We start from the raw sequence: 19,043 nt of genomic DNA on the forward strand, positions 1-19,043 counted from the left end.
AATAATGTAAAATTACAGTTCAAATGAAAAACGAATTAACAGAGCCACATTGGCTGACATCAGCTTGTAATTAAAACTGACAGATGAAACTAGCATAAGTCGTTACAAAAGTTGTAAAGGAATAGAAATAGAATAAAGAACCTAAATGTGCCATGATACAAAGACGCAGAACTTTCCAAAAAGCATGAAGATACAATCTGTTACTGGTAGTACGAAAATTTAAATCATACATAAATCCTATTCTCTAAACACGACTTTTCGATTAGCTACATTCCAGCATTTATGCAGTACTGCTGTTCATTTTGAACATGATCGCCTGCCTTCTTCGTGACTTCATGTCGCAATTGCCTTAGAAGAAAGTTTTGAGTGAAATGATGCAGTACCTGACAAATGATGACCCCATACGCTTTTATAAATGCGCTACAGAATAAATTTGTAGTGCATGAATAAAAACGTTGTACTATGGAACTTACACCCTTTCATTGAATAACCACTTTCAGTAAGTTTTTTATACTATGAAAACGTAATCTTCGCATGATCCTTTGGAAACTGGATCCATAGCATGCTTAACTTTCAAATAAAACACATTGATATTAAAATTACTCCCATTTCTGACCTACTACGTTTAAAATTCATTTTCCTCAAATTCACTATTACAGGCTTTTGTCATCTCAAGTCTTCAATTTACTCCTTAAGTTTCTATCTTTATTCATACAGAAAATGTAATCTTGAGAAATCGGCTGGATCTCTTTGACCTGTTTTAGCCCTCTGTAAGTAAAGACGCTCTTGGGTAACACACAAAGAGTCTCGCCTCTTCATATGAGACGCGTGCTAATACATCGCGAGAGGCACTCGTCCTGTTAGATCCAGCGTGGCGGTCTTCAAATCGTAGTCTGATAGTTAATTAGAAGACTGTGGGCTGGGCCGAGTGGGTGTCCAGGGCGACGACCGACCAGCTGGCCGAGACACAGGGGTGGCGGGCAGATCGCAGCCCAACTTAATTAAGACCTGAATAATTCGGCGGCCGTAGCAGGACACTGTTTGCCAGTCCTGTGTGTGGCGCTCTTACATAAGTTATAAGCCGGACAGCGTCACCGTCAGCATCACTTGACATTTTTCTTTCCAGCTGCGCTGTTCCTCTTTCCAGATTCACGAGGGACGCAAAATTCGTCTCGTTATAATCTGGCTAGTGACAGCCGTTATCACAAACAGTTTTGAGAACTACGGTCGGCTCTCATATTCCTGATCTTCATTTCGCGCTCTAGAGGATATTCGCATTGCTCTCCGTGGTTCTAACAAACATCATAGTAAACACGTTGGATGTTGTGAGTTCATGTGCTTCTGAAGGTGCTAATATATAAAAAGCCACTACTTTATCAAAGACGTATTATGGAACCTCAAGAAATTAGCTTGGTGGCTAATACAAAGTTAACGTGTAAGAGACGAGACATTTTGTAAAAAAAAAAAAAGTGATAAATGTAATGTGGAAACGATATGGATACACTAGCTATATGTAATTATTACAATGTATTACAACACAAGTCCCTACGGCACCTCCAAATGTTTCATTTGTGTCTAATTAGTTATCAACAGTTATTTGGTTTTAATATAAACAGTAATCTCCAACAATGAGTATGGCCACACGTACATGAATGTAAACTACATGAAGATGGACACAAGCCCGAAACCGGTCAAGTTTTAAAAAAAGTCACCGTGTATTGTGACTGCTAGTGGCTATTATTCTACATGCTATAGATGACTGTGAGATGGGAGATATTACGAGCGGAATAATTTGACAGAGCGCTGAAAGACATACATCGAAACAAGGTGTCTGGAGTACACGACATCTCCTCGAATTATTGAAATCTCTCAGAGAGTCAACCATGGCAAAACTACCCACCTGATGTGTAACATATTCGTAAGATGCATAATAGTTAAAATTCATGGTGAAACTTTCAGTTGTCATTTATTTTGCACGATTCGCTGCTAGTTTCTATCAAAGAGCATTATCATGCCTAGCTGGCATAAACGGCGGGAAAGTTAAACAATAATCTGAACAAAAGTAATTTTCTCTTTCAAGGCTACCATAGCACGTAAAAAAAAATTCCACAATAATAACTGTGTGCGATAATTTTCGTCAAGAAGCAAGTCCATATGGACAGCTAATGTGTTACAAGAATTTTATATCAAATTTTTGACCGACAGGTTGGAGAAAATGCTTGTCGACCTAAAAATTGGTCTTGATTGTAAAAAAATAGATAATTCATGTTAAACTAGAATTGTTAAGTCTGACAAAGGCTGTTCTTTAGTTGTTGCCTACAATTCTGAATATATTTCCAAAACCATTTTTAACGAAAATAATACTTCGAAACTGCATGAGGATCGGATTCCATAATTACAAAAAAAGTCAGGTCAGTCATCAATAACGCAAAATTTCTAATCAGACCTTTCCGGAAGGAAATGCTTATGAACATGAACCCTCAGCCCCCAAAACTCAGGTCTGAATTTAAAATTCACAGACCTAACCATCTGATACTGCCGATGTCTAATAGTATGAATAGCGCGTACCATGATTTGGCCAAATTTCTGCATGGAACTCTGAAAAAATCATTCTTTTTCGAGAAAAATTATTCCATCCCTTCAGTCCATAAAATAATAGATTTATAATGCAGTTCAGATATCAAGTTGTTTTCATTAGACATCAAAAATCTTTATACTAACTTTCCAGTACAAGCAACGCTTACAATCGTAAAAAAAAAAATTACGTAATTTCGAAAAATATCTTTCAGACGAACAAATCATTGACTTCATGAATCTCTCAGAGTCGTAGTCAAATACAACTATTTTGAATTCAATTAACAATTGTACCAGCAATCCGACGGTCTCGCTATGGGAAATCCCGTAGTTGGTACTCTTGCTGATATTTTCATCAACTTTCTAGATGAAAAGTTTTTCAACTGTTTTTCAACTACAGCACTAGGCATTCTCTCCTCTTTCAGATACGTTGATGATATTTCCGTCATCTACAAGGGACCAGCTGATGGCACTGACCGAATTTTCAATCTCTTCAATGAACTTCATGAGAAAATATCTTTCACCATCGAACTCGAAAACGAGGCCCACCAATTACACTTTCTTGACTTGACGCTTACAGTAGAAGGAAATAAAATGTCATCCAATGTTTTTCGTGAAGAAACGTACAGTGATCAGATCGTACCTGCGTCTTCCATGCATCCACAATCTCTTATAAATGCTTTCTTCCACTCTGCCATTCACCGAGATACTTCTATTCCACTCTCGAAAGAAAAATTCAATGATGACATCAATTTAATACAAACAATAGCAGTTAGTAACGATTATTAACCAGGCGTAGTAGATGACATCGTTAAAAAGAAAACTGTTAAAATAGTTACTACGCTCGGCACGTCTATCACTGAATCTAACCCAGGAAAATATTTGTCTATTCCTTTCTTGGGACGCATCTCCTGTCAGATGGTTTCTTCGTAATAAATACAACTCTAATGTTGCCTTTTCTGTCAATAATAATTTGAAAAAAATCTTCATTCATAATTTAAAATCGACTCGTCCCCTTTAGAAAGTTCTGGCGCCTATAAGATTTTGTGCCACACCTTCTCTTCTTATTACATAGGACAAACAGGACGTGCCTTTACAACCAGATATAAAGAACATCTTTTAAGAAAAAATTACGCTAGTCCCCAAAATTCGTCTTTTGCCAACCACCTTGTGATTACAGGTCGCGCGCCTAAAGCTACTCACCATATCAACACTTTGAACACCGAGAATAAAGGTCGTATATTACAAATTCTTCAAGAACAAGAAATTTTTAAACATCTTTCTCGAAATGATAGCCTCATTCTCAATGAGCAGCTGCAGTTGCGTAATAAAAATTTATTCAACGGTATAAAGCCGTTACTTGACATTTAATTTCGGGTTTCCTCGTGCAGTTACCAAAATGTTTTTTCCATCTAAATCAACTCATAATTTTCCAGTAATCTTCCACATCAGATTCATTATTAGTCAATCTGACTGCTTTCCTTGCCTCCTTCAGCATACGAAATGTGACTAGTTTGTATGCTAGCCTCATACAGACTCGTGCCACAAAAAATCCTTGCTGATCTACCGTCAGGTCCAGTTTTTCCGTTCGCAGCTAACGTGTTTCGTAGCCGAAGAATTTCCCTCCAAGTTTCGTATGGAGACAACCACATGAATCCATGGACCCTGCGTGTCAGCAGCTCACTGTTCAAGCTGGTGGAGGCTCTGCAACGGTGTGAGGCGTGTGTAATAGGAGTGATATGGGACCACTGGTATGTCTAAATACGACTCTGACAGGTGACACGTACGTAAGTATCCTCTCTGACAACCTGCATCCGTTCATGTCCATTGGGCACTCTGATGGAGTTGGGCAACACCAGTAGGACAATGCGATCCCCCACATGTCCAGAATTTCTGCATAGTGACTGCAGTAACTCTCATGTGAGTTGAAACACTTCCGCTGGCCACCAAACTCCCCAGATGAACATTATTGAACGTATCTCTGACGCATTGCAACGTGCTATTCAGAAGAGATCTCCATCCCTTCGTACTCTTATGGATTTATGGACAGCCCTGAAGGATTCATGGTGTCAGTTCCCTGTAGCACTTCTTCAGACATTAGTCGAGTCGATGCCTCGTCGTGTTGCGGCACTTCTGCGTGCTCGGGGTGGGCCCTACACAATATTTGGCAGGTGTGCCAGTTTCTTTGGCTCTTTAGTGTAAGTAGAAACATACGTCACCAATGCATGAACCATTTCTGCAAATACTATTTTAACTTAAAAATATGTGCATAGATTACGTCTTGTGAGATAACTTTATGGAAAATATGAACAAACATTCACATACAGGTTGAACCAAAGAACATAGTGACACAGATGTCACATTAAACGTAAGAAGAAAAACAAGTTACATGAAATAGGTATAGTCGATACCGTCAATGTCACTGCAGAATATAATCTCGCCTTCAATACTAAAATGATACTCAAGCTTTTTCTGATACTCCCGGAACACAGACGTACGTACTGTGACAGCTATGAGATTCCACTGCTACAGACATGAGGCCAAGAATTCGGTTTTAGCCTTTGGATGATCTGAATTCCTAATCAAATCACAGGGTTCTCACTATGATTTTGTGTCGCTGTCCAGATTGTATTGTTGTAAATGTAAGATCAGTTTCAGTGGTGGGTGGTCTCTCTTTTCCGGTTGTATGAGTTGGTTCAGCATCACTGCTTGTGGGGGAACAGGAACTGGCAATCCTTCACCGTGAGCCACAGGGCGAATGACAGATGGGATGTCAGCATATTGAATATTCCTCTCCCTCTCGGTATTGATTCCTTTCGTCTAGGCAGGGACCGTACAAAAATAGCAATCCGATACATGATTCATGTGTTCATGCCAAATAGTGGACACATCAAACTTCATGCGGTCGTTTGTACTATTCATCCAAGCATTCACTCTAGTCGAAAACGAGGGGCACCACACGTGTGAAGCCGACGATTTACCATGGTCTCCAACTCGACGCCGAAAATGGAAGGCATATGCTTATTTCACTCCTTTATTCAATGATCGTCTTCTTTAAAAGCAAAGTACATCTGCCACAATTGCAAAAAAAGAAAAAAATTATCAGAATTGTTACGCATGCTCAAGGCATTTTTGTGAAAGCAAACACCTGCATTACAAGACGGTTCTTCATTTCCAACACTTCACCTGACATACTTTCACTGCCAACTGTCAGGACACTTGTGCAATAATGAGTGAACTAACGCAACACAAGAGAATACACAGCTGTCACAAATGACAAGTAAAATCGTGTCTGGTTTCTACGATCGATTATGCTCACGTGACTGAATGGTGTGCACGCGAGTCATGTTGTAACACACTGTACTGGAAACATTCAATTCACTCACTTTCAGCAGGTAAACCCCTTTCAAAATGGTCTTATAATGTCCCACAAGCGTGACTGTGAAACGTAATCACCTTATTTACCTCTAACCCTGAACTAGGAGACAATTTTAAACTTGATATTAGTGGCCAGCGTATATAAATCTACAGGGTGTTCGGAAATTCTCGTGGCAAAATTCTAGAGTTGTACAGAGGAGTGTAGATAATACTTAAAATGAAGTCAATGTCCGGAAACATTTCTGAACTACAGTCATTTGAAAACATGTTCTTAACGCGATCACTTTTACAAGAAACTGATTAGGCGTGATCCAGTGCATCACCTACTTTACAATTCCACTCATTAATAGCCAAACAAATTGCTCATGTAATCGTTGACGGGTTCCCTTCAACGTAATACAGTACGGCGTCTTCAACTTCGGGCTTGCGGCGTCTCCTTGGATCACAGTCACGCCTGCTGACAGCGAAGGTACCTTTTTTCGAAGCCGTTGCGTTATTGTGGCGAAAAAGGTACGCGATGAAGTTGGGCGTTATGGAGAACGATCTTTATATAGGCGACGAGCAGCTCTTCCATTACCGTGAGCGTCGCCATTCAGAACTACCAAGTCGGTGTATTCTGCAAACGTGTACTTACTCAATCATATTTCTCTGACACTCGCAGGCACATGAATGAGGCTCGAACCAGCCGATTCGATTTAACCACTCCCTCTCACCATGACGACCCCGTTGTATAACTATCTAGCAAACATATTTTAAAACGGCTATAGTACGGAAAGGTCGTTTCCGGACATGGGATCCTATTCAAAATATTATGCACCCACTCCCCTCTACATGTCCTAGAAGTTTGTAACGGGAATTTGCGAACAGCCTGTATAAAACACGGCTTCTTTCGTTTCTATAACAATAAAAAGTTTGCGTATGTGGACAAGTGTTATTTTATAATTTATGAATAATATACAGGGTGTTACAAAAAGGTACGGCCAAACTTTCAGGAAACATTCCTCACACACAAAGAAAGAAAATATGTTATGTGGACATGTGTCCGGAAACGCTTACTTTCCATGTTAGAGCTCATTTTATTACTTCTCTTCAAATCACATTAATCATAGAATGGAGACACACATCAACAGAACATACCAGCGTGACTTCAAACACTTTGTTACAGGAAATGTTCAAAATGTCCTCCGTTAGCGAGGATACATGCATCCACCCTCCGTCGCATGGAATCCCTGATGCGCTGATGCAGCCCTGGAGAATGGCGTATTGTATCACAGCCGTCCACAAAACGAGCACGAAGAGTCTCTACATTTGGTACCGGGGTTGCGTAGACAAGAGCTTTCAAATGCCCCCATAAGTGAAAGTCAAGAGGGTTGAGGTCAGGAGAGCGTGGAGGCCATGGAATTGGTCCGCCTCTACCAATCCATCGGTCACCGAATCTGTTGTTGAGAAGCGTACGAACACTTCGACTGAAATATGCAGGAGCTCCATCGTGTATGAACCACATTTTGTGTCGTACTTGTAAAGGCACATGTTCTAGCAGCACAGGTAGAGTATCCCGTATGAAATCACGGCGGTGAATCGAGGAAGCACAGTACATACTGACGAAACTAAAATGAGCTCTAACATGAAATTAAGCGTTTCCGGACACATGTCCACATAACATCTTTTCTTTATTTGTGTGTGAGGAAAGTTTCCTGAAAGTTTGGCCGTACCTTTTTGTAACACCCTGTATAATAAATAATAATATATAAAGTTGCGGCAGTTCTGATTAGTTTCCCTTTTTCTGAAGCTTGTTGTAATGGATCGAAATCAGTAGTCTGTCGACTAACTGTAAGTCATTGTAAGTCATTGGCTGGTATTAACGAAACTTTGTGAAGAAGATACATGTAGAGTTTTGTTACACGCAGTTTCTGTTTGCTATGAACGAAGAACGCAAGTGATAAGACAATAGCCTGAATAATACTCTCTCTGACTCCGAGTTTTAGTAAATATAGAGCAGGTGAATACAGAACTGCATAGCGTACCGTCTAGTAAACTGGACAAGTGATGATGGAGATAACACGTCAAACACTACCCATGTTGTAAAGTTTAGCAGGGCAATCTTCGTGCTTGCTCATACACGTGTAAGTGGCAGGGCGGCCCTATTGGCAAAACTTTGGCAGCAGACGTTTCGCAATATCAGGACGGACGGTCGGACATCAGATGGCAGCCTCCCCTCCGCCTCTGCCATCCTGTTGCGCCGGCGACCTGCGCTCCGTCTCTGAAGTCACAATGGCGCAGCTGTGTTATTGCGCGGCCGTCTCATAAAACCGCGCACGGTCCTCGCGGGACGTATCTGCCCGGCTCTGCTCGCTCTCGTCTCGTTGTGGCGGGGAAGAGTGACAGGCCGCTGCCGCGACTTCAAAGCTCGCCTCATTCGCGATAGGGATTTTCTCTCGCGAAAAAAGCATTCGTACTGCAATCTGACTGCCTGTTTTTTTTTCGTAAAAACGGATTTTAAACCCATGCGTCACGTTAAAATAAAGCACATGTGTTCATCTGTGTTCCAGTTTACAGGCTGTGTCACAAGTAATAGCGGTAATTGGAGCGGGTGGAAGTAAACGCTGACAGAAGCAGAAACGTTCCACTTAAAATGGGTCAAAAAGTTAGATGTTTGAGAGGTAATTGTGAAAGTGCAGGTAACGATCCATCATTGACCGTAGTGTGGAATATCCCTTTAATTATAAAGAGCGATCAAAATCTTTCTGTTCAGAGCCGTACAGTCCAGAGTCGGTGCGCCAGTCAGGAAAAATCTGAGGCAATCATCCCGCCGAAGCACTATCTTAGACATATCCATCTGGTTGAAGAAGCTTGTCTCCTGCGTGACGAAGTCCATAACTGCTTGCTGCACATCCTCATCTGACAGGACACATCGACTCTTCAGATCCTTTTTCAAGGGACCGAAGGTGTGATAATCACATAGAGAGGGATGACTGTAGGGTGGTACTCGAGTGAGCGGCCTCACAGACCGACAGTCAACCCGTGTCGAATGGCGGCCATCACGGAACTCGGCGCACCACGTAGTTTTCGACACACGTGTTGTCGCATGCACATTCTTCATTCTCCGATATCTACTGCTCTTTGTCCTTCGTCATCCAAGTACATAATCATAACACGTTGGGCTTATTTGGACACATTTAGTAATAACTTCGCGATAGTTTATGAATCCGCAATTATCGCAAGCACGTCGGAAGGACACGAATGCTACACTGCTTGTCTGTCCTTATATACCCACAACGCTGCAGCAATCCCCTCAAACTGAAATTTTTGATCGTACCTTACAGTATAAACGTGTTTAAAACAAACTTTACAATTAGGTCCCCATTTTATAGACCTCATATTTCACCCATGAATTCTCAGCTACCATCTTGTATTTCTCAGCCTCTTTGCCATCCGCCAGTTCTCCCAATCCCACACTCATGTAGACGACCAGCATATTATCTCCGGTGGGCACTTGAATCCCCTGGCACCTATAAAAATGGAACAAGAAATAACAGGGTATAATTAAAACGACAAGAACCGTGGAAATATTGGCAAAACCAGTCAGTCAAGTGAAGTATTTCTGTACGTTAAAAATTCAAAATTGGTTTTGGAAATCTTCCACAGGATTACGCGAAAAATTTACTTTCTTTACCCATTTCAAATATCAATTTGCAGTAGGTATTATGCATCAATGAACTAGGTCTACAGAACAAAAAAGGACTAGATGTGGGCAAATATTGTGGCCGGGGCTATGAAAAAATGAGGATTTCAAAGTCTGTTTGTGAATTTCAGACTGGAGGGTCCTACACATTACACGCAGGGTGTTCAAAAAGAGTCTATGATAAACTTGTAACGTGTTACAGGATAGTTTGTGCTGAGAATAATTGTTAAGGAAATAACTAGTTATGTTGCGCAGTTTCGGAGGTAATTTGCGTTGAAGTTAGCCAATCAGGTCGTTGCGCCCGCAAATTCAAGCGGTCTACCAGAGACTGTGTTGCCTAACGTGTTCTTCGCTTGGTTTCCTGAACCAATCAAGAGAGCGATAGAGAAATTCGACTTTGTAACGTTGTGAGGATCGAAACCGAGCCAAAGCCTGAGTAGCCTCGTGTGCTATCATCTACTCTATGTAAAAACTGACTATCTGGTGGGCCGATTGAATTTGCGCCTGCATCGGCCGGATTGGCTAACTTCAGTGCTAATTAACTAGGAAACGGAGCAACGTATCGAACTTTTTTTCCCGAACAGTTATTTTTCAGTACAACCTAACTGCAACAACTTTATAAGCTTTTCAGGCTATACCTGAACAAACTGTATATTCACGTTAAATGATAACAGCCAAACAGTTGCAGAATAAAGATGTATTGAAACCCTTGACCACGGTTTCGGTATATCTAAATACAACTGAACAGGAAGACACCTTCATTAGCAAAAAAACTTAACAACATAACTGAGATAATTTTTGTTCTTTACTGTATTTCAATTCAACGTCGGGGCGGGCTGGCAGCAGCATATGCGCTGCCCTTCAGTCGAGAGACATAGAACAAACAATAGAAGATATTTTAAAAAAATAACAAAGGAGAGAATATGGTGAACATAGATATAAAAAAGGGGGAACATCATGGAAGGCGATAGACAAAAAAACGGGGTGACTGTAAAATGGAGATAAAAAACTGTTTAAAAGTAGCACACACAAGAAGCCACACACTGCGACAATTAAAAGAACACAAGACACAGTGTGACTGGAGCATAAACGGTATCGACGGATGGCGTAGCACATAACAAACACTGACGGCGAACCTCAAGGCAGTACACAATTAAAATCACACCTCTTGATGCACAGGAGAACCAGCACGAAACACAACACTGATGTGTCACACTGACGATGATCAAAACGGAGGATCGTCCAGGCGCAAGGAGATGAGGGAGACCGGAAGAAGGGAGGGAGGGAGGGGAAGAGATGGGGGAGATAAGCGGGGAGCGCGCTGAAGAGAGCCAGGTAGGGAGCGATGTGAGAAGGAAAGAGGCAAGTATGGTGTGCTGTTTCTCAGGGGAGGGGGGGAGGTGAAGGATGAAAATCCGCTCTGGGAGAAGGAGGGAAGAGGAAAAAGGGGGCCCTGGGGAGGGGGGGGGAGGAACAAAGCCAGGTTATAGTTGGAAGGAATGGTAGATGTCACGGCGAAGTTCGTCATCCAGGAGGGGGAGGCGTTGGAAATTGCCCTGATGAAGGAGATGGAGGGTGTGGAGGTGGTGGGAGGGAGGGATACACCGATAGAGGCGCGGCAATGGGCGGGGGGTGGAGAGGAAGGAGGAAACCTGAGGGTGGGGGGGGGGATAAAGCATGCGGACAATGTAAAGGATGCGGAGATGTTGGTGGAACAGGAGGAGGTGGGGGAAGGGGATCAGTTCATACAGGAGCTGTGTGGGGGAAGGAAGGCGGATACGGAAGGCAAGGCGGAGCGCATGGCATTCAAGGATTTGGAGGGCCTTGTAAAAGCGGGTGGGGGTGGAGATCCAGGCAACACTGGCATAACAGAGGATAGGATGGATGAGGGATTTGTAGGTGTGGAGGATGGTAGAAGGATGCAATCCCCATGTCCAGCCAGACAGGAGTTTCAGAAGGCAGAGGCGGGAATGGGCTTTCTGCTCGATGGTCTGGAGATGAAGGGTCCAGGTGAGGTGTCAGTCGAGGTTGAGGCCAAGGTATTTCAGGGTGGGGGTTAGCTGGATGGGACGACCATAAAGGGTGAGGTAGAAATCATGGAGGAGAAAGGAGTGAGTGGTGTGGCCTATGATAATTGCGTGGTGTGGCCTATGATAATTGCCTGGGTTCTGGAGGGGTTGAGACGGAGGAACCACTGGTTACACCAAGTGGTGAACTGGTTAAGGTGGGTTTGAAGGGTACGTTGAGACCGTTGAAGGGTAGGACAGAGAGCCAGGAAGGCGGTGTCATCAGCATACTGGAGAAGGTGGTCTGGTGGGGGTGGCTTGGGCATATCACTCATATACAAGAGATAAAGGAGAGGGGAGAGGACAGAACCCTGGGGGACACCTGCTGTGGGATAAAAGATACGGGAGTTGGTGTTGTGGAGGTTGACATAGGAAGGATGGTGCGAGAGGAAGGAAGTAACCAGACGGACAAAACTGATAGGCAGGGCGTAGGTTTGGAATTTAAAGAGGAGACCGGGATGCCATACACGGTCATAGGCATTTTGGAGGTCAATGGAAACAAAAATGGTGGAGCGACGGGAGTTGAGCTGGAGGGACAGAAGGTGAATGAGGTTGAGGAGTTGGTCTTCAGCAGAGAAGGAGGGTCGGAAGCCACACTGGGTAAGGGGAAGGAGGTGGTGTTGAGCAAGGTGCTGATGGATATGGTGGGAGAGGATGCATTCAAAGACCTTACTGAAGACAGACGTGAGGCAGATGGGACGATAGGAAGAGGCGGCAGAAGGGGGTTTGTTGGGTTTGAGGAATAAGAAGACGCGTGAGGTCTTCCACAGGTCAGGGTAGAAGCCAGTAGAGAGGAAGACATTATAGAGATGAGCGAGGACAGTCAGGAAGGAATAGGGGCTTTCTCGAAGGTGACGGTAGGTGACACAGTCGTGACCAGGGGCTGTGTTGTGTTTGGACCGGAGGATAAGTTTAATGTCTTGTTCTCTGATGGGAGTGTTTATGTCAGAGGGGGGCAACTGCCCCAAGTACTGGAGACTAGGAGCAAGTGGAGTGACTGAGGTATCGGCACATTCCATGACGGTGGGGAAAAGAGAATAATCAAAGTGGGGATCATCGGGGATGGAAAAGACCTCGGAAAGGTGGGAAGCGAAGTGGTTGGCCTTACTGAGATTGTCAGTAAGGGGGCGATCATTATGGAGAAAGGTGTAGTGTGGAGCGGAAAGGGAACCAGTAAGGCGACGGAAGGCGGACCAGTACTAGGAGGAGTTGATAGGGAGGGTGGCGTTGAGTTGTGTGCAGGACTGGCGCCAGTCTCGGCGTTTCGTTGCTGTAATAAGGTTCCGTACGTGTCGCTGTATTTGCTGGTGGCGTTGGAGTGTATCCCTGTCACGAGTGTGCAGGAAGGAGCGATAGAGGCGACGGGATTCACGGAGGAGGAGGACAGCCCGCGGAGGGAGAGTGGGAAGGTGTGGGTGGATGGTTTTAGTAGGAACATGGGCCTCCACGGCGTCATTAATTACCTTCTGAAGGAAGGATGAGGTGTGGATGATGTCGTCAGTATGGTGATAGGTAAGAGGGTGGCTTTCGACCTGGGTGGAAATGGAGTCCCAATAGGCATCCCAGTTGGCACGGTGATAGTCATGGACGACCTTGGCAGGGGGTGCAGGGTGCGGAGCTGGAGGGGGGGGGGCGGTGAGCAAACATTATGGTGAGAAGGACAGGGAGGTGATTGCTACCTGTGGGGTCAAGGACGGCGACAGCGATACGCCCAAGGAGGTTGGCAGAGGCAATGACAACATCGGGGGTGGTTTCACTTTCAGGTCAGGTGTGCTGGGGAAGGGGAACAAGTCACCTTGGATCGTGGAGAGGAACTGATACCACCGCCGAAGGGCAGCAGGAGTGCGGCTATGGATGTTGAGGTCGGCGGCTATCACATAGGAGGAGAAGGTGCGGCCAATGTGTGAGATGAAGTCATAAGGAAGAGGAGCAGTGGAGCGGACATAGATGGTGGCACAGGTAATGGTGAGGGAGGGGAAGAAGACGCTAAGGATAAGGTGTTCAGTGGGGTCATTGAGGAAAGGTTGTGTCCAGACGGGGATATGCTTAAGGTGGCCAATTGCGACTCCACCCTGCGCACGAGGACCAGGAGCGTCAGTGCGGTGGAGGATATAGGGAGAGGTGCAGATAGAATGGTGGGGCTGGAGAAAGGATTCGTTCAAGAGGAAGGTGTCGACCTGGTGGTGGGAGAGGGTGTGCATGAGGAGGTATTTGTTGGAGCGGAAGGAGCGAATGTTCTGGAAGAGGATGCGATACTCGTGCCACGCCATGACGGGATGGTGAGGGGGGGGGGGGAAGAGAGGGAAGGGAAGAGACTTAAACTAGGGTGTCAAGGCAGGTGAAGGTGAAGTGGGCTTGGTTGTGGGAGTAGGTGGCGAAGGTGTTCAGGTGGAAAACAGAGCGAGCGGCAAGGGAGATTTGTTGGAAGGTGTGGGGGCACTGAAAAGGGTGAATGTTTTGGTGTATAACAGTAAGGAACCGGATGATGTCCTCGGCCGTGGGGGGGGGGGGGTGGATGGAGGGAATTGTTGGGATGGACAAAGGGATCGACGGGACGAACTGGGACTGTAAGCTCAGGGGTGGCAGGAGGGGGCTTAGCTTTACACTTGTGGGAGTTGGTGGGATGGGAGCCATTGCAGGTATTACAGGAAGGAGGAGCAGCGAGGTTGGGGCAGTTCTTAAGAAAGTGGGGGGCCTTGCAATGGGGACAGGTGGGGGGGGGTTTGGAGTTGGGAGTGTGGTCATTGTACATCAGGCACCACTGGCAAGGGTAGGATTGGGGAGGGGATGTGGAGGACTCAACAGGGTGACGACAGTGGTATATCAGGGCACCCTGGGTGAGGAGATGGTCAATGGATGGAGCGGACTCAGAGAATGCCCGCTTGAGGTAGGTGGGAGAGAGGCATTGTGGATACGGCGGGCAGAGCGAATTTCCAAGTCCGGGTGGGAGTTCAGTTCTGCCAAGACTTCATCCTCTGTGATCACCGGGCTGAGCTTGGTGATCACAGCGGTGTAGGTGGGGGGGCGACGGGGAGGCTGGGGCTGACGGGGAGTCAAAGCGGAAAGGAAGGGTGTCAGAGAGGCGTGGGGGCCAAACATAACTCGTGGGAGTTTTCGCAGGAGGTCTTTGTGAAAGGTTGTGGATGTGGTCTTGATAAGGACTGAGACCCTGCAGGGAATGAGTTAGGAGATGGGAGCACCAGGTAAGTACTTTCGTATCTCCACGGTGAGGGTATGAGCATCGAGGAACTTAGGATCAAAAGTTGACAGGACAAAGGTGTGGACGGTGGGGGCCAAGGTATGGGTGGCAGGAGGAGGGGTGGTGTCCGTGGAGACGGCAGGAGGAGGGGGAGGTGGTGTTGACTTTTTGTGGGAAGTGGCGGGAGCAGAGTCGGTAATGTCACGCTTTTGGGGTTTTTTGGAGACTGGAGGCTGGGAGGAGGGGAGAGGGATGGGGAGGAGAGGGAGGTAGCGGGTGGCAGATCCCTGTGGCGTAGTGGAGGCGCCAGGTTCAATGGTGGCGACGGTGGCTCAGCGCTACGTGAGGCGTGCGGGAGATGCAGATGACGAAGCAACGGGGTGGGTGAGAAAGGGGACGCTGACCACCTGAGGGGCGGCAGCAGAGGCGGCAACAGAGGCGTTCGTGGGGGCGGGGGTGGTAGTGGGAGCTGTTGAGGGTGTGGAGGCTGGAGGAAGGGTGTAGAGGTGTGGGTATACAGCAGGGGAGAAGATAGGGGATGGGTAAGTGGGGGAAGGGGAGGGGAGGTGTAAGAAGGGAGGCCAGGGGCGGCACTCCAGGAAGTGATTGTGGGAGAGGGGCAGGGGGAGGTGTAGATGACAGTGGACGTGGGAGTACTCATTGCAGACGAACGGCGATGGACAGACGGACAGGCAGCAGGCGGCGGCGGCGACAGCAGCAGCATCGGTTACAGCGACGACGATGGACAGCGAGCAGGCAGGCCGACGGACGGGCGAACAGCTACAGCAGCAAGCGGCCGGCGGGCGGGCAGACACACAGACAGACAGACAGACAGACAGACAGACACAATCTTCGAAGATGGAGATTCAACCCTGAGAGTAGCCGAGGCTTTGCAATCTGATGCTTTCGAAGGAGGGGATCCAACCTTCTAGATATGCTGAGATAAAAAACTCACAGCTTTAACTAACCGTAAAAATTACCAAAGTATTACAAGCACAAAAACTTTTAGTCACTTACTAAAATCACATCTTGCAGTGGAGATGCATAAAACAATCGTGCCAAAGACGTCGTTAGTAGTTAAAATTAAAATATAACCTAAATGTGTACAGCATAATTATAAAGAGATGGTCGATGCGAACACGACATGTTATCAATACTTAGCCTCTGAACTAGCGTGAAGCGGGTGTGGGAGCACTAGGGCAGACAATTTCACCGAGAGAGGGCACTTGTATGCGCGAGACACTCGCGCACATTAAAACACCGGGATGTATACTAATGGGCATCAAAATTTTAAAGGTTGTGCTAATTTAAACCGTGTCTTAATAAATAAAACATATCAGAACCATTTACAACACCCGCATACAATAGAAAATATAAACATCAATTTGCCAGTGTCCTAGTATCAAGCAGGTGAAGCTTGCACTAAGGAACATACCCCACGAGCGAGGGCACTAGTGTTATGCGCGAGCACCTCACGAAAATTAATGGCTAGGATACATACTAGCGAAAACGAACAAAATGTTGTAAATCAAAACCATCTGTCTTCATAAATAAAAAAAAGAGAATCATTTAAACCACATATACACATCGAAAACCCCGATCAACCATCATCAAAAATATGTAAAATCCCAACAAGACAGGAAAGGAACATCATACCAGCATCAGAAGACAAGGAAACTAGCTACTAGTCAGCCAGGTTATATTACGTCATCTCCGGCGGTACTCCGAAAGGATACCGCCCTTCGATTGTGCCATTCCAGCACTAATCGAAGCGCTAGGTTTTCAGGTGCCAGCCAGCCGAGCAGCAGCGGTCCAGCCAAGCAGCAGCGGTCCAGCCGAGCAGCAGCAGCGGCAGCAGCAGCAGCAGCAGCGGTCCCGGCCAGCAGCAGCGGTCCCGGCCAGCAGCAGTGGTCCAGACGGCAGCAGCGGTCCAGCCCTCCAGCAGCAGCGGTCCAGCCTGCCAGCCCTCCAGCAGCAGCAGCAGCGGCAGTCCAGCCAGCCAGCCAGCCAGCCCTCCAGCAGCAGCAGCGGCCCCAGCCCCATCCGCGGCAGCATCAGCAGCTGCGGCATTCCTGCCAGCCGTCGTCAGCGTCAATGCCACCGCCAGCAGCGTGGGACTCTGGTCTTTGTCCGTCTTCGTCTTCATCCGTCTTCATCTTCATCCGTCTTCGTCTTCATCTGTCCCCAGTTTTTTTTCCTATCCTTTTCGTCCTGTGTATTTTTGTTTATCCCTGTCGTCATATCAGCCCCCACCACCACTACCACCACAGCCATAGATTATACTTCCCCCTCCGCCGCCACCACCACCATTACATGGTGTGCACAGTCACACCCCCCTCTTTCCATCCCTCCTCTTCTCACTTTCCCTTCGCCCTCGCTCTTTGTCACCCCCTCTCCAGCTTCTTCCTCCCGCTCCTCTCCCTCTGATCCTTTCCCCCCACTCCCCCAGCCTGTCACTGCAGCTCCAGCCTTCGCCATCACCGCCACCACCGCCGCCGCCGTCGTCGCCTTCACCGTCACCATCTCCGGCGCCGACTGCTGTGTCCACGCCGGGACCTGCCCCTTCCCGCCACCTCCCTATAGCTCGAGTCCCTCATACCACCACCCACCCTTCTGCCGCCGTTAATCGCAATAGTGGCACCAACACCTCCTCCACTCCCAAAAAGGCACCGCCCCATCCTCCTTCCCCCCCCCCCCCCCCACGCGACGCAGTCATGTTTCGATTCATGAGGGTCAGCAACTGATATAAAAAAAGGGGCCCCTGGGGTCCCAAGGTCGCGATGGCGGCGTCACTGTCCCGCCGAGATAATTTGTCCTTTTAGGACAATTATCTGAGCAAGCACCCACGCCAGCAAAAGGTTGCCCAACACGTGTTGACGACAGGAGTTGTTTTAACCGGCTGTACTCGAATTTTAGTACATAAGGGGGGTGATTTGGAGCACAGCACATCGTGTCCTCTGAACCGATAACGTCGACATCTACGAGCAACAGCAGCAAGTTTGTGTGTGTAACCTTCTTACAAGATGTATACTGTAATCTTCGACTGTCAAGGCTTCAAGACATGTGCGAATGAATTTGTTCCTAAGGACTTAGCATTCCAAATGCTGTGCGATGATGGAACAGTGTTTGCCTCTGGAAGTTACATTCTTCAATGTACAACACCGTATTACGAACTTGATATCGAAACAGCAAAATGGTTGGCAGAGAACCATCACCACTACAACATTAATTCAGTTGGAGTCTCGCTGGATAGTGCATTAAACTCCATCAAATCAGTGGTACCAACAAACTGCACTGTACTTGTTAAAGGTACTGAAAAAGTGAAATGGGTAAGAGAGTTCTTACCTGACTGCCTAATAACTAATGTGGATGAGAAAGGCTGCCCTTCACTACATGCTCTACGTAAACTGAATGGTATTGGCAGGTACCAACCAGTAACTGCGAAATTGAGTACAAATCTGCTGGTGAAGTGGTACAAAGAGTACTACTTAAAACATTAAGCCGAACAGTGTGGAGTAAAGAGTGTAATGGCCCCTCACAAAAGCAGGCAAGTGTGAACTGTTAGACAATTGTGAATCATGTGAAAACTGTGAAACTTATTTTCATTTCCTAGTATTCAGGCCTTTTTTGTAAATGCTTTAAAATTCCTGATGTGTTGTGCGATGGTGTGCATCTGTGGTATAACTATTGGCAACTTGAAGAAGCAGTTGTTCGTATGGTATATCTTTAAAACATAACTGTAATTTTTTCGTTTGGTATATCTTTAAAACATAACTGTAATTTTTATATAATTCTTTAAAAATGACTGTAATTTTATATGATAAAATTACATTTTATGTTACTGGAATCCAACTGTTATGTTTTCTATCAAAACCTAACCATTTCACAAATGCCTTATTTCCTTTCCTGTACAATACTTTCCCCACTAGATAAGTATTGGGGTATTTTGTTTTCTGTAATTCATGACCATAAAACGCACCAGCAATATTATTTAGTTCAAAATCTCGCAGAGCGTATGTCCTAGGATTTGTTTCTTGGACTCCAATTATCTTAAATATTTATGTAGACCAATTTGGTTTGTATCCTTTATCAAAAATGGCTTTGTTTTTACTGATTCTTACAAACTCTCCTACTTTAAATTTCT

The sequence above is a fragment of the Schistocerca cancellata genome, chromosome 3 (genome assembly GCF_023864275.1).
Source record: "Schistocerca cancellata isolate TAMUIC-IGC-003103 chromosome 3, iqSchCanc2.1, whole genome shotgun sequence".
In the NCBI taxonomy this organism is placed as follows: Eukaryota; Metazoa; Arthropoda; class Insecta; order Orthoptera; family Acrididae; genus Schistocerca; species Schistocerca cancellata.